This window comes from Vanacampus margaritifer, chromosome 3 (assembly GCF_051991255.1).
Source record: "Vanacampus margaritifer isolate UIUO_Vmar chromosome 3, RoL_Vmar_1.0, whole genome shotgun sequence".
Classification (NCBI taxonomy): domain Eukaryota; kingdom Metazoa; phylum Chordata; class Actinopteri; order Syngnathiformes; family Syngnathidae; genus Vanacampus; species Vanacampus margaritifer.
In genome coordinates, this window is record NC_135434.1 from 25,744,613 (window position 1) to 25,758,452 (window position 13,840).

Genomic DNA, 13,840 nt, shown 5'->3' on the forward strand with positions numbered 1-13,840 from the left:
TACCCGGAAGTCAAACACTCGGTTCAGTAAAACCCCGCCTGGATTCTGACAGTATTTAAAATGGATGATTCAATTTTAATCATGGGAAATATTTATGGTCACTGCAGCAGAGCGCAAAATCCTTATCTAACAGATCCATGGAGACATAAACATTCAGATGAGAGACAATTTTCTTGGTTCAAACCCGATGATTCAGCAAAATCTAGACTTGATTACTGGTTAGTTAGTGATGTCATACTTAATCAAGTCTCAAACTGTGAAATACTACCGGCGCCTCTCACTGATCACTGTTGTGTGACGTTAGAGGTTAGACCTCTTGCACAAACCTCCAGAAGAAACGGATACTGGAAATTTAACTCTACATTATTGCATCATAATGATTTTTGTCAAGGAATTGACAACCTTATACGAAATGTTCTTGAAGATGAATCTTTGGTATCATTTACCCCAAAATTTGAATTTTTGAAGTACAAAATACGCCAATATTCCATCACTTATAGTAAACGGTTAAAAAAGAAAAATTGTATGGAAGAGGAAGGGGTTATTAAAGATATACAGTACTTTCAATTACCCTGCGCTCTACAATATCTGATAATGAACATGTCAGACTTTTGCACCGACAAGAAAGGTTGGATAATATATATGAAAGGAAAGCTCGAGGAGCCTATATAAGATCACACGCAAAGTGGATGGAGGATGGTGAAAAGAATACTACTTACTTTTGCAGATTAGAAAAAAACAGACAAGAACGAAAGGAAATAATATCCTTATTGATTAATGGGGAGGAGTGCTCTAATGAAACATCTATTGCAAAGGAAATTGCCATGTTCTATCAAAACTTATACACCTCATCCTACGCAGCTCTAAAAGCAGAAAGCCTTCTTAAACATATTAAACAACATATTCCACAAATTGATAAAGACTTTAAAGATGATTGTGAAAGACACATAGAACTAACTGAACTTGACAAGGCAATTTAGTGTCTTAAAATAGGGCACATTTGTGCACAAGGAATATACCTTACTGACAATTACGAGATGACGTCACAAGTCAAGATGGCCGTCAATTTGGTCTGCTCATCTCATATCTGCTCATTGAAAAGCGTTGGACTTTGGATTGTTGTAATTTGATTTGTGAGGATTATTTTGATTTCAAAATGTGATGTCGTTTGTATGAAAGTCACAGGAAAAAGCATTACAATCTGCCGTTTGTTTTCACCGTATAAAAGAAGGATCAGAAATGCCCGGATGTTCGGAAATGTCAATAGAAGTTTTTAAATACACATTAGTCACACATAATAATAATTAATAATACACAGCTAGTTTTGATAACAACATGACTGCAACACTTAGAAGTAACTTACACTTATGGTTTGTACTAAATAATTTAATAATAGCTTCATGCCTGCTGAATTAGTACAAACCACTTGAATAATATTTTTTAATACAATTAACCTTAAGGAGCAAATCAATATTAAAATGGGATCTTTAAAAGGTGCTAAACTCTAGTTAACATGACTCTCACCTTTCATCATCATGCGTCTTTGATTTCATCTAAGAGAGCAGAGAGATGCTTTCCGTGACTGCTTGCTGTAGCTCCTTTTCTTTTCCCCTTTTCAGCCTCTCCTTTCTAGGCATTATGCTACAATTACTAAATAAATAGACCAATTGTAACCTGAAGGAATATTAAATTACTATATTAAGTGTAATCTTTGCGTGTCCAAAATAATTGTATTCAGGATCTGATGAAGAAGTTTTCCTGCAAGAATTTATTTAGAGGCCTCTAAAGACACAGTCAGGACATCACATCTGAATCCAACGATATGATCCCAAGTGTGTGACAATTGTATGAACATCGACTCATTTATACAAAAAAGATAAAAGGTTCCTCCTCCTGGCTCTTGATTGAACAAAGGGCAGACATGTCATCTCCTAGTGACCAAATGTTGATGTTATTAGCAAGCAGACGTGATGTTATTAGTAAACAGACATTTACATACAGTTCCCCTTCTTGACTGGGGGAGAAATGCAATTAGGATCTAACCCCAGACTTTTAGTCTCCAATGCCAAAAGGCTCTAAATAACATCATGCACATTCCTATCTTCAATAGCTTTGAGGGTGAGAGGATAAAATAAAGTTCACAAAATCATTACTCCACTGTATTCTTTTTAAACACTCATGATTATATCACATTGATATGCCTATAAGTAAATTCAAAAACAGTAAAACATCAAATTGAAAATATTAAATGTCTTCAGTCCTACCATTGAACTTCTATAAGTTCAAAAACCGGACATTTAATCCCACAATAGTCTAGAGAGAAAGTCCAGCGTGGATCTTGATCGTCGCAAAATGAAGCAATGTTTGTGTGTGGAGTTCAGAAAATAAGAATAGCAGGTGAGAGAGAGAGAGAGAGAGAGAGAGAGAGAGAGAAATAGATAGAGGGGCTTAGCAGTCAAAATTCAGTTTGATTCATTAAAAAAAAATCAGTGGAAGGGGCATAATAAATGTAAGGCATAACACTATGTGATGTGGTTAAGTGTCACGACGCAATAGCAGATGTGTCCGTCCCTCGAAGCCATCTCCTGATGAAGGTCTTGTTGAATGAAAAGTGCGTTCGACAGTTGGTCAATTTTTTAAAAAGAGGCGTTTGTCAGCCTCTTTCCGAACCCTGGCTCACTGCCAGAGATCGCAGGAAAGGTCACGGGACTTCATTCCCAGTGTGACTCAATCCTTGTGAATTGATGAAAAGGGGATTTGAGTGATTTCCCCCTTTCAAACAGCAGATTGACACTTGATCAGCTTTTCCAACTGTGTCAATCCGTGCCCAGGGAAAAGGCACTCCAATGAATCTTCTTTCCTCCGCGTCCTTGGGTAGCTTGTCAGGTAGACACTGGAACCGGGTGTGGTGGGATCCGTTAGATGGCTCCAATTGGTGTGGACGCAGATCAGCAGCTTAGTCAACCCCCTCAGTCGGTTTCAATTGATGTGATTTGATGAGCCTGGGACCTCTTGGCTCACATGTGGTGGATGTGGCCCCCACCATTATGATCAGCAAACCAATCTGTGTGCAAAATCATTTTCATTTAGTCACTCATAACATACATAGTCTTCATTCTTTACTTTGAAAAGAGCACCTGTTTTTTTAGCAAATGTTAATTGTTTAAGTTCTGTAGGTCCTGAAACATGCTGTTGGACACGGAAAAAGTTATTTTTGTTGTGGCATTCAAACAGAATCCGTTTAATGACATTTGTACATTCAATGGCATAATAATGAAAGTCTTGTTGCCATTGAAACTTTATGAGGCCAATTGTTTAATATTTCTATTTTTCTTTAATGTCCTTGAGATCAGAGATAATATACTAAATCAAATATGTTTTAATCTCAATGCCTTTTCTATATCTTATGAAGTTTTGTTTTTTCAAGTGGGTTTGTCTGATCCAATCTTCCTAGGAAACCCTTATGATGGTAGATAATGATTAATCAAATATTTTACCATGATATTTACTGTTGTAGATTTTAGCATAAATGTGCTCTTTGTCGTACATCAAATTTCTGTATTTTTAACGCTGGTTTCTTATTATAGCAGTGTAAATCATTTAAAAACAACATCATCTTTACTCAGAACTATTCATGTCCGGCCGGGCCATGAACAGTCTGAGAAGAGATTTATACTCATACCTTAAATAAACACTGCAGTTCATTTTTAACAACTTGTCTCATGAAAAAATGTCACCCAGGTGTGTCAATGTTCCTTCCACACCTAAATGGCATATTCCATGGGCTCTAGAAATTATACTTTTCAATCGTTTCTGAGATGGAACATACTTACCGTATTTCTGCTATAAGGGTCGTCTTTTGTCATCTTTGTAGAACTTACTTTTCCTCCCATGGTCAAAACCTCCAATTCTCCGCTCCATTCTTTGCCTGTAAATTCCTCACACCAAACTTCATTCTCACATCAGACTTCCTTTTGATACACCGACAGACCAGTCATTCTCACATCAGACAGACCAGTCATTCTCACATCAGACAGACCAATCATTCTCACATCAGACTTCCTTTTCAACAAACTCAGACAGACCAATCATTCCCCCATCTGATAAAGATCAATTTTGATCATTTCAGACCTGAATGTGAAAACTGCAGCCGCTTCCAAATTGCTGCTTCAAAGAGGAAAAACAGACACCTTGTGTCCTGTAGATTAAAAAACAACCAAATTGTGACAATTTGGCCAACACCAGAACTATAAAAAGATCTCCAGCTGAGCTAGCCAGGAGCCATCAAAACAAAAGCCTTTGAGGCAAGAGTTTGTAATGTAAATTTGAATCCTGTAGATTAGAAAAACAACCAACTTAAGCAGATGTAAATTAAGATCCTGCAGCGGAGGACTTTTAGGGTCAGGAAGAGAAGAATTATTATTATTATTATTTTTTTTTTTTTAAACAACCCCATTAATCTATTGCAGGTCACAAATCTTCCAAATATCTGCCATCTCAACTAGTAAAAGGAATGAGTTATAATCAGAAAAACAAAACAAAATCCCTACTTTAAACCAACCAAAAAGTATTCTTAAAATGCTACCTAACCTCACCTCTTTTACAGAGTAGTGGGGGCTTGTAAAAACACAGCAGGGAACTTTGCAGATCATGACCCAATTAAAAATCAGTGCTGCGACCTAAATCAAAAATTAAAAATTTAACCAGCAAATTCGGCGTAAGTGTTCCATATCTGAGTCCACTCTGAGAAGCCAAAGTTATAAAAGAGAAATGGGGAAAAAAATAGAAGGCCAAATTCAACAAGCATCGAACAACGGAAAATATAGTATTTAAGGATTAGAATGAATTTTGTACTACCCTAATTCACATAAGCTGTTCTCAATTTCCGAAACTGCGTTGCTATAGATCACATCTCCTTTCTGACATAGTACAGAGTGCAAATGTCTACAAACAGAATACAACATACGACCTCAGGCACCAAACTCAGATGATTCCAGAACTTTGAGTCCACAACTGTAGTTCATATTCCTTCCTGTCCTTGTCGATAGCAGTTTATGCAGGGCATAGTTCAAAGCGGGCACTGGGCTTTGTGTACTGGAGCTCTCAGGAAAAGTTCATCATGGCAGAATCGATGATAATCCTGTCGGCTCAAAAAGTTGCTGGACATTATGCTCAAACAATGCATAAGAGTCATTGAACAGTCACAGGACGAGCGGATTTACAGTGTACCATCCTTTTTGCAGTCCGTGTGGTCACTTCCCCCCCGAAAGTGACCATTGTTCAGTTCGCCGTCCACTCTGAACATCAAGCATAGCAGGAGAATGCTGTTCATTCCATTTTCAGCACTTTTCGGTTGAGTCACCCAAGTGAAACACCTTTCAGTCAAAGATTGAACCTGCCTGAAACATTTATACACTCGGAACAGACAGAGGGAGATGAGATCATAGCAAGAGAACACTGCTTGTTGTCATTCAATTTCCAAGACAAAATAAAATAAAAATTCCCCCAAAATATTTTGTTTTTCAAACCCCTAATTTATTCATTTTGTGGTTTTATTTGAATTTGATCACTACACTATAGCAAGTAGTAGTACTATATTTACGCATATGTCTACCATAGACATCTTCATTACGTGTTACCTCAAATTTAAGAAACATGTGACATCTGTAAGTCACCCTGGCCACTTGGATGGAAGTCCTTTCCAGACTTCTAGAATGGGACTCAGATAAAGACAAAGGTTAAATCATTTTCACACCTATGAATAAGTTATCAGAGATGCAGGGGAAATATAGAATCAAAAATGAAAAGTCTATTTCAATTAAAATTTGGTTTTATTACTTATTCAACTATATTAAAAGTTGGTTTTATTACTCATTCAACTATAAAAAACACAGATCTGATTTTAAAAATAATATGATAGTGGCCTGTAGTTAACACCTAGACCTCTATATCCTTCCGCATAACAGGACCAATTTGATTTTATGATTAGAAGACCCCTGCTATTCACACACACAACAGACTACAAGTCTCCCAAATGGAGACAATGGAAGAGAGGACTAAACGTATCACACCCCCCTGTCCTTTTTTATCTAGTTTAATTTAATTTTAACAGACAACAGTACAAATCACCACCTTCTTAAAACAGCAGCTCACGACCCCCATCCTTTCAAAATATGCAGATTTCCTGCTACCATTCTTTTTCACCCTTTTTTGAGGACAAAGAAACTGGAGAGAGAGGAAATTTTTTCCACCTCTTTTCCATTGAAATCTACTCTTTTCCTCTTCCTACAAAACGCCATTCATATACATCCTATCTTATCTCGCTCATTTTTGGAGACACAAAATACCTGCCTTCCAACAAACTCAGTCCTTCTTTCACTTACTGTAACTTCAGTTTCCTCTCCCTTGTCATAAAGGCATTGAGGAGAAAAAACACAAAAACAAGAAGAAATCAAATCCCCCCTTTAAACTCACAATTCACACATGCTTCACATATTCATAGTTTCAACAAACACTCACACAACACACACTCCTCAACTTAATTCAGTGGCGTCTCAGTTGTTGAACCACAGACGAACACAAACCTCTCCGAAGTGCGCACTCATTTGTAAAATACACCGTTTATTCGTCTAATAATAACTTCACCACGTACTTATAGCTCAAATGTCGACTTATTCGCGCACAATCCATCGCAACGTTACGGCTGCGACACAGACACGTCGCGCACATTGTAAGACAACCAACGAAAAACCGCGTGGCCACAACACACCATGGAGCTTAACAAACAAACAAACGCGTTCACTCAACAATTCATTTCTAAGCCAAGAGCTCTCGCTTGGTTCAAATTTTCCCCCCGGGTCATCTTTCACAGTCAACACTTCATCCAATTTATGTTCCAATTTCTTAACAGATGCGGCTGCCCGCAGCTAACTCATCCTTAGCCTTAAAAACAGATTCGCACAGTAGCATCTTACCAAAAACTCATCTCCTGCGCAAAACTCGTACGCTGTCAGAGCCGCTAGCTTAGCATCAGTTTCCTCATTCTCAAAATCACTTAACACCTCCATCTGCGCAACTTTCACAGAGCTATCCAACGCTAACATTCTAGAACAAACCAACATTTGGCTCACGACCCCGCACCGTCTAATTTTTCTTCCATTCGAAGAAACTTATAGAAGTGTTTTTCACGGAGGTAATCAGCGTCTGGCGCTGTTTACACAATCAAATTCCACAAATACACCACATTTTACAACGGTGAGAACCAACCACTATCACAATTAGTGCGCATTCATACATTTAAAAGAGTTTCATACTTACGTTGACGCCGTGGTGGAAATGCGTCCAGCATCATGAACTCACTGTTCGCTTAGCGACCAATTCTGACTCTCGACCGGAAGTCTATGCAAACCTCCTTAGTTACGGTCAATTTTTTCGTCCATAATATGTAGTAATTAGTCGTTTTTAATATTTATAAAGTCAGTGACGTCTCACTTATTATACTACGATATAACAGATCAAAAGTATTCTCATTAATCCCCCCAAAAAAAATATTTTTCTTTTTTTTTTTTTTTTTTCAGACAAACACAAACAAGACGAAAACGAAACAGATATTAAATACCTTTTGCGCGACTTCAACAAATATATCCGGATCTTCACGGGCGGCTTAAACCACACAGCTCTCGAACGTAACAATGTACGGACGGCTAATATTACACCACACACCGTTAATATACGGGTGTTCAACACAGCAGACGCCTTGTGTGATCAACACAGGCCGCTTAAAGCACAACACACACACAACAGCACTCACTTAAGTGTGATCAACACTTAGCGGCTAATAACACAACTACAATCAACCCAACAGCCAATCCCCCGTGGTACCCAATGTCACATGCCGTTTTAAACTGCGAAGCGCTTCGACTTGACGTCACTTCCGTAAACACGGGGCATTTCCATGCGCGACTTAATATTTTCCCGGCTTCTGATTTAACACAACAGACACTCACCGAGGAATTATGTCCCTCGTTTCAATAACTCCACACAGCACACACCTTGTTAACACACAGGCGGCTAATCCACTCCGCACTCCCAGTATCTTATATACTGACGGCTTATTCATACGAAGAAATAAAAACACAACCTATTCCACCGCGGAAAAAACTCCCATGCATGGTTCAATGTCGTAGTAATTTTCAAAATCGAGGACTTTCCGTCCCACCGTAAGAAATATTACTACAACCCCCCTAACTTGTTCACAGATCCCAAATACAACTTAGCACAGACGAAATGCAACTGTATTGATCCCAAACAACCAGAATTTCTCTACGTGGATAAAATGTCCACTCACCTTGTTAATATTTTTGCGCTTTAGAAATCCGGTGTTCAGGATCAATCACAGCTGTTGAAAAACGTCTCAATAAGTCCACGTCGGAGTCACCATTTTTGAAGGAATATTAAATTACTATATTAAGTGTAATCTTTGCGTGTCCAAAATAATTGTATTCAGGATCTGATGAAGAAGTTTTCCTGCAAGAATTTATTTAGAGGCCTCTAAAGACACAGTCAGGACATCACATCTGAATCCAACGATATGATCCCAAGTGTGTGACAATTGTATGAACATCGACTCATTTATACAAAAAAGATAAAAGGTTCCTCCTCCTGGCTCTTGATTGAACAAAGGGCAGACATGTCATCTCCTAGTGACCAAATGTTGATGTTATTAGCAAGCAGACGTGATGTTATTAGTAAACAGACATTTACATACAGTTCCCCTTCTTGACTGGGGGAGAAATGCAATTAGGATCTAACCCCAGACTTTTAGTCTCTAATGCCAAAAGGCTCTAAATAACATCATGCACATTCCTATCTTCAATAGCTTTGAGGGTGAGAGGATAAAATAAAGTTCACAAAATCATTACTCCACTGTATTCTTTTTAAACACTCATGATTATATCACATTGATATGCCTATAAGTAAATTCAAAAACAGTAAAACATCAAATTGAAAATATTAAATGTCTTCAAACCAAACAGACCGATGGCATGAGAATGAATAACACTGACTGTCGTCATTACAAGAAGGCAAAAGGGTATTTTTCACAGGCAATTGACAATTCCAAACATCCGGGCATTTCTGATATTTCCACAATGCAACTCAATGCAAATGCTTTGATCACCGATGACGTATTGGATTGTTTTTGCCTGTGACTACTAGTATAATACAAACCAGACACAAACAACAGTTAATCACATTTTAAAGTCAAAGTAATCCCCACAAATCAAATTACAATGATCCAAAGTCCAATGCTTTTCAAAACACGGATCACAGAGAGCTTCCTTTCACCGTCATTAGTCTTACTATGTGGTGGTTATCACGTTATCTATTATTGAATTAGCATATAGCATTTTAAAGTAGGTGGCTAATATCAACAAATTTATGCTCAATTGTTTGTGCTGTATGAGAAATGCTACTTCACAACAAAATGACTCTAGGTAGGGAATAGAGGACAGACAAACAATACAATCTCATAACATAGTTACCTGGCTGGGGTGGAGCAGCAGGGGAAGGAGATGCATGTGTCTGTCCCACACCGCGACCGTGGGTAATTAGTGTTTACGTATGGAGGTAAATATGGTGCAAAACTAACTTGTAAAAATGTTTTGTACCTGTAGAAAAAAAGTCTAAATTTGTATCTGTAAAAGTCGTGATTTGTACCTGTAAAAAAATTGTGTACCTATAAAAAAAAAAAAAAAATGTATGTGTAAAAATTTTTTGTACCTGTACAAAAAAGTGTAAATTTTTATCTGTAAAAGTTGTGATTTGTACCTGTAGAAATGACAACTTGTAGTCAAAGAAGTCGCCACTAGGAGTCACAAGTGGTTTTTCTGCTGCTGTCCATTCACGTGAGTTTTGCACCAAATATCTCGCTACAAATGGTGCAAAACTGATTCGTACTTGTAGAGCACCGTGATTTGTGCTCGTAGAAGAAGAGGGCGGGCTCTGGAGGATTTGAGCGGGCTAAAGCTCAACCTCATTGGTTGAGCGAACGACAGTGGGTTGAACTCAAATGACGCCACGTTTTTGTCATTAATATGAACAAATCCGAAATTCCAAACAAACAGAGTAGCCACACCAGTTTACGTGTCATTTTGGAAGAAGAGGACGTCCCAGGCGTGACAATTTCACTATGGTTCAATATACAAACACCGTGTGGAACAGCTTAAACGTTGGTTGACATGCAGAGCACTCAAAGTGGGCAGAAAGAAAGAAGTTTTAGTATGAAGGTAAGATTTATTGTACAATCAAAGCTTGTAATCCGGTGCTAGCTAGCTCATCTCATGTTGTTAATTGTCACAACTGAACACATTGAAGTCACAATTTTTATTTCAAGATTTGAAGCCTACCAGTGTAAACATACGATCAATAGCTTGTACCTGTAAAAAAAAAAAAAAAAACTCTTTAAAAAAAAAAAAAACTCATAAACTGCCGCTTAGTGCTTAGATGTGAAAATTACTATAGAGCTACAGAACCCTATTGAATGTTTTACAAGATAACCTAAACCTATAACCAAAAGTGGACAGTACTCAGCTACTTGTATTTGACTAACATTATATTCAAGTATCTGTACTCTTACTATCATAATAAAATTAAAACCAAACGTTTTTACTGCGAGTGAATCTTTAAGCCGCTACAGGTATTTTAACCTCAACCCTTTATCCTCTGTATTTAATCATTTTATTTTAAATATTACAATTTCTTGATAAATGTCAGTATTTTCGCAATGTATGCTTTGCAAACAGTTAAAAAAAAGGCTCTTACACTTTTAGTTTACTCATCACTCACAGTACTCAAATATTTGTGCAAGTACTTTTTCTGCACTTTTAATTTCTACTTGAGTTAAATTTTCCAATGTAACATTACTCTTATTTAAATATTGGCTATTCTGCTTTTGAAATGCTAGTCTATCTGTATCACTAAGATGTGAGCAGTGTCACTGTCACCTAGCTACTTTAACTAAGTTAAAGTTTCTCCAGAAAAAAATAAAAATAAAATTAATACTGTATTCAAAGCGAAGAGTGTGTCATTCAATAAAAAAGATGAATCTGAAATGTTTTTTTGATGAAAGGTCCAGAAGAGCTGATGCTATGGTTTTGTCAACATTGATTTGAAGATCAGCTGTCTCATCCCTTGGCTGCATGCTCATCATGGCAATCTTTTTGTGGGCAATTTCCTCCACCTAGTAGCAAGATATTCAAACTTTTGAGATTATGTTTACTTGATACAGGGGTGCTTAAGTTCGGTCCTCGAGAGCCCCTATCCAGTCTATTTTCCATGTTTCTCTCCACTAACACACCTGATTCATGTTTAGGATCGTTATCAGGCTTCTGCAAAGCTTGCAGATTAGCTGATCATTAGATTCAGCTGTGCTGCAGGAGGGAAACATGGAAAACAGGCTGGATAGGGGCTCTCGAGGACCGAACTTGAGCACCCCTGACTTAATACAACAACAACCCGTTCTAACATTTGTCCTAGTTACTTATGTTTAACAAAATGGCTTGCTGACACAGTGACACTGCTCACATCTTTGTGACACTGACAGACTAGCATGTTAAAGGCAGAGGTGCAGAGTAGCCAATATATATACTCAAATAAGAGTAATGTTACATTGGAAAATTATACAAAAAATTTAAATAAGTGTATATAGTAAGAGTTAAAAAAAAAAAGTTACTTGCATAACTTCAGTACTGTAATGAGTAACTAACAGCATAGGTGCCTGATTTACTGTTAGCAAAGCATACTTGATTGTATAAATCCTGACATTTTGCAAGAAAGTATAATAATCTAGAGTATGAAGTTTTTATGTTTATAATAGGAGTACAGATACTTCAATATGTTACTGAAGAACAAGAAAAAAATATAAAGTATCATAAAGCTACTCTAACTGTCCATTTATGGTCATAGGTTATCTTCTAAAACATCCAATAGTAAATTATATAGCTCTGATACTCCAATTTATGTTAATTCTCACAACTAAGTTGCAGTTGCCTCCGTAAGTAAACTAGAGGTCTGTTTGCATTTTTAATTCACCAGGATGGCTCGCTAAACATACCTGCACAGACATTGCAATCGCTGGTTATTGGGTCTGGATTTTCTGCTGTTGATCCATTTCCCTCAACGAAATTTTCATGTTTGGTTTCTGTTTTTGGTTGTGTGTCTTCCTTGGTCTTGTTGAGTGTAATCCTGCCCTTCCTCGTGTCAACCAATCTGTGCCCTCAGCCACTTGTGTCTTTCTCCAGGTGTGTCTTGTTGTGTTGTTAGTGTGTGTGCATATAGGCTCCTGTCTCTCCTCTGTCTGGGTTGGATCATTGTTGCTGTCACCACTGGTGTTTTGTTGTTACTTTGATTTTTGGTCTTTTCAGCTCTTTGTTGGTTTTGTTCACCCAGTACACCTGTTAGTGTTTTTTGATAAATAAATCATTTTCAGTATAACATGCTTCCCTGCCGTGGTTCTCCTGCCTCCCTGCATTTGGGTCCTCCACTCCGCACCGTGACAGAAATGTATAGTGATGGGCAAATTAAGCTTTTGTGAAGCACTGAACCACTTGAGCCAATTGTTTTGAAAATAGGTTCATTACTCGAAGCTTCAGTTACAGTGACTTCTACTGGTAAACTGCAAGGCTGCAGTGGATTTAAAGCATCTTTGCTTTGAAAATTCTTTGATGGACTCACACTAAGACCGAATAGCATGTTCTATTGACAAATAAAGACTGATGAATGTGTGTATTTTGTTATTGAGGAGAAAGTGCTGGTAAAATATGGCATAGGTTGGGTGTGCTTGTGTAACTGACAGGGGGTCATGGGGGACACTCAAAGATTTTTATTGAGGTACATTATTTTTTCCACTGTTTTCGGATTGAGCCGGTTTCTTTTTTTGCTCACAACTTCTCCACATTTAGAGAAAACTCGCTCGCACGGGACCGACGATGCTGGCGTTGTGAAGCGCTCCGGCCACGGCCGTTCGCCCGGACACCGGGTCCTGCGAACCAGACCGGCACCGAGGACTAACAGGTATTATGCTGTTTAATTATCACGATTTACACAGAAGTTTGAAAAAGGAACACTAAATATACTGAAGAAGTAAGAGAAAAATAGAAAAGTGGGGAGTAAAAGAAAAGCGCTTGGGCGTTGGCCCGTGAAGAAGAAGAAAAAAAACCCATGGTATATATGATCCGGGCATCAAAGGGATCACGGTTTTATTAGATGAGATCCAAAATACTTTTATTGACTAGTTTTTAACTTGTTAAAAAAAAGTGTCGTTTTCGGGTGCCCGGGTAGAGGAAATTAAACGTTGCCGTAAATACGTAATAATTTACACCTCCCCACTCATTGTTTACCAAAATATCTGTGTTCAATATAACTAAGATTTATCAGGTCAGAACAGAACTGACTGCGATTAAAAATAATCGCCTAAAACACAAATCATGGTTTTAAATTAGAAAGTGGTGCACCACAGAAAAGACTAAGTGTGTGTGTTTGTGTGTGAGTTTTTGTGTGTGTGTGCTTGTGTGTGTGTGTGTGTGTGGGTGTGTACTTTATGTGTGTTTATGAGATAAGGTTAGAAGGGAGTAACTGCTGCCCGCTCGGGAGTAGAAACAATGGGCCAGTCATTGAGAAAAGAAATAGAACAACACCAAAATGTTAAGTTTGTTGCAAGCTTTGACGCTAATGCGTGCAAGTATCTGAAATCCTGGGTGACCAAGTATGATTTTAACCCGTCTTTGAGAGATGTCAGGAACAAAGAGGAAGTTAAGAAAAGTTTAGTGGAGAAAAGAGCAAA

General features: G+C 37.8%; 1 long non-coding RNA gene across 1 annotated transcript; it reads right to left on the reverse strand.

The window, feature by feature from the left end:
* Positions 1–1,742: 1,742 nt before the first annotated feature.
* Positions 1,743–9,017, reverse strand: LOC144048867 (uncharacterized). The gene is made up of 2 exons (XR_013293441.1): positions 7,619–9,017; positions 1,743–3,064 (listed from the first exon to the last, which is right to left on the reverse strand). It is a non-coding gene; the product is annotated as an uncharacterized LOC144048867 (long non-coding RNA).
* Between the last annotated feature and the right edge of the window lie 4,823 nt (positions 9,018–13,840).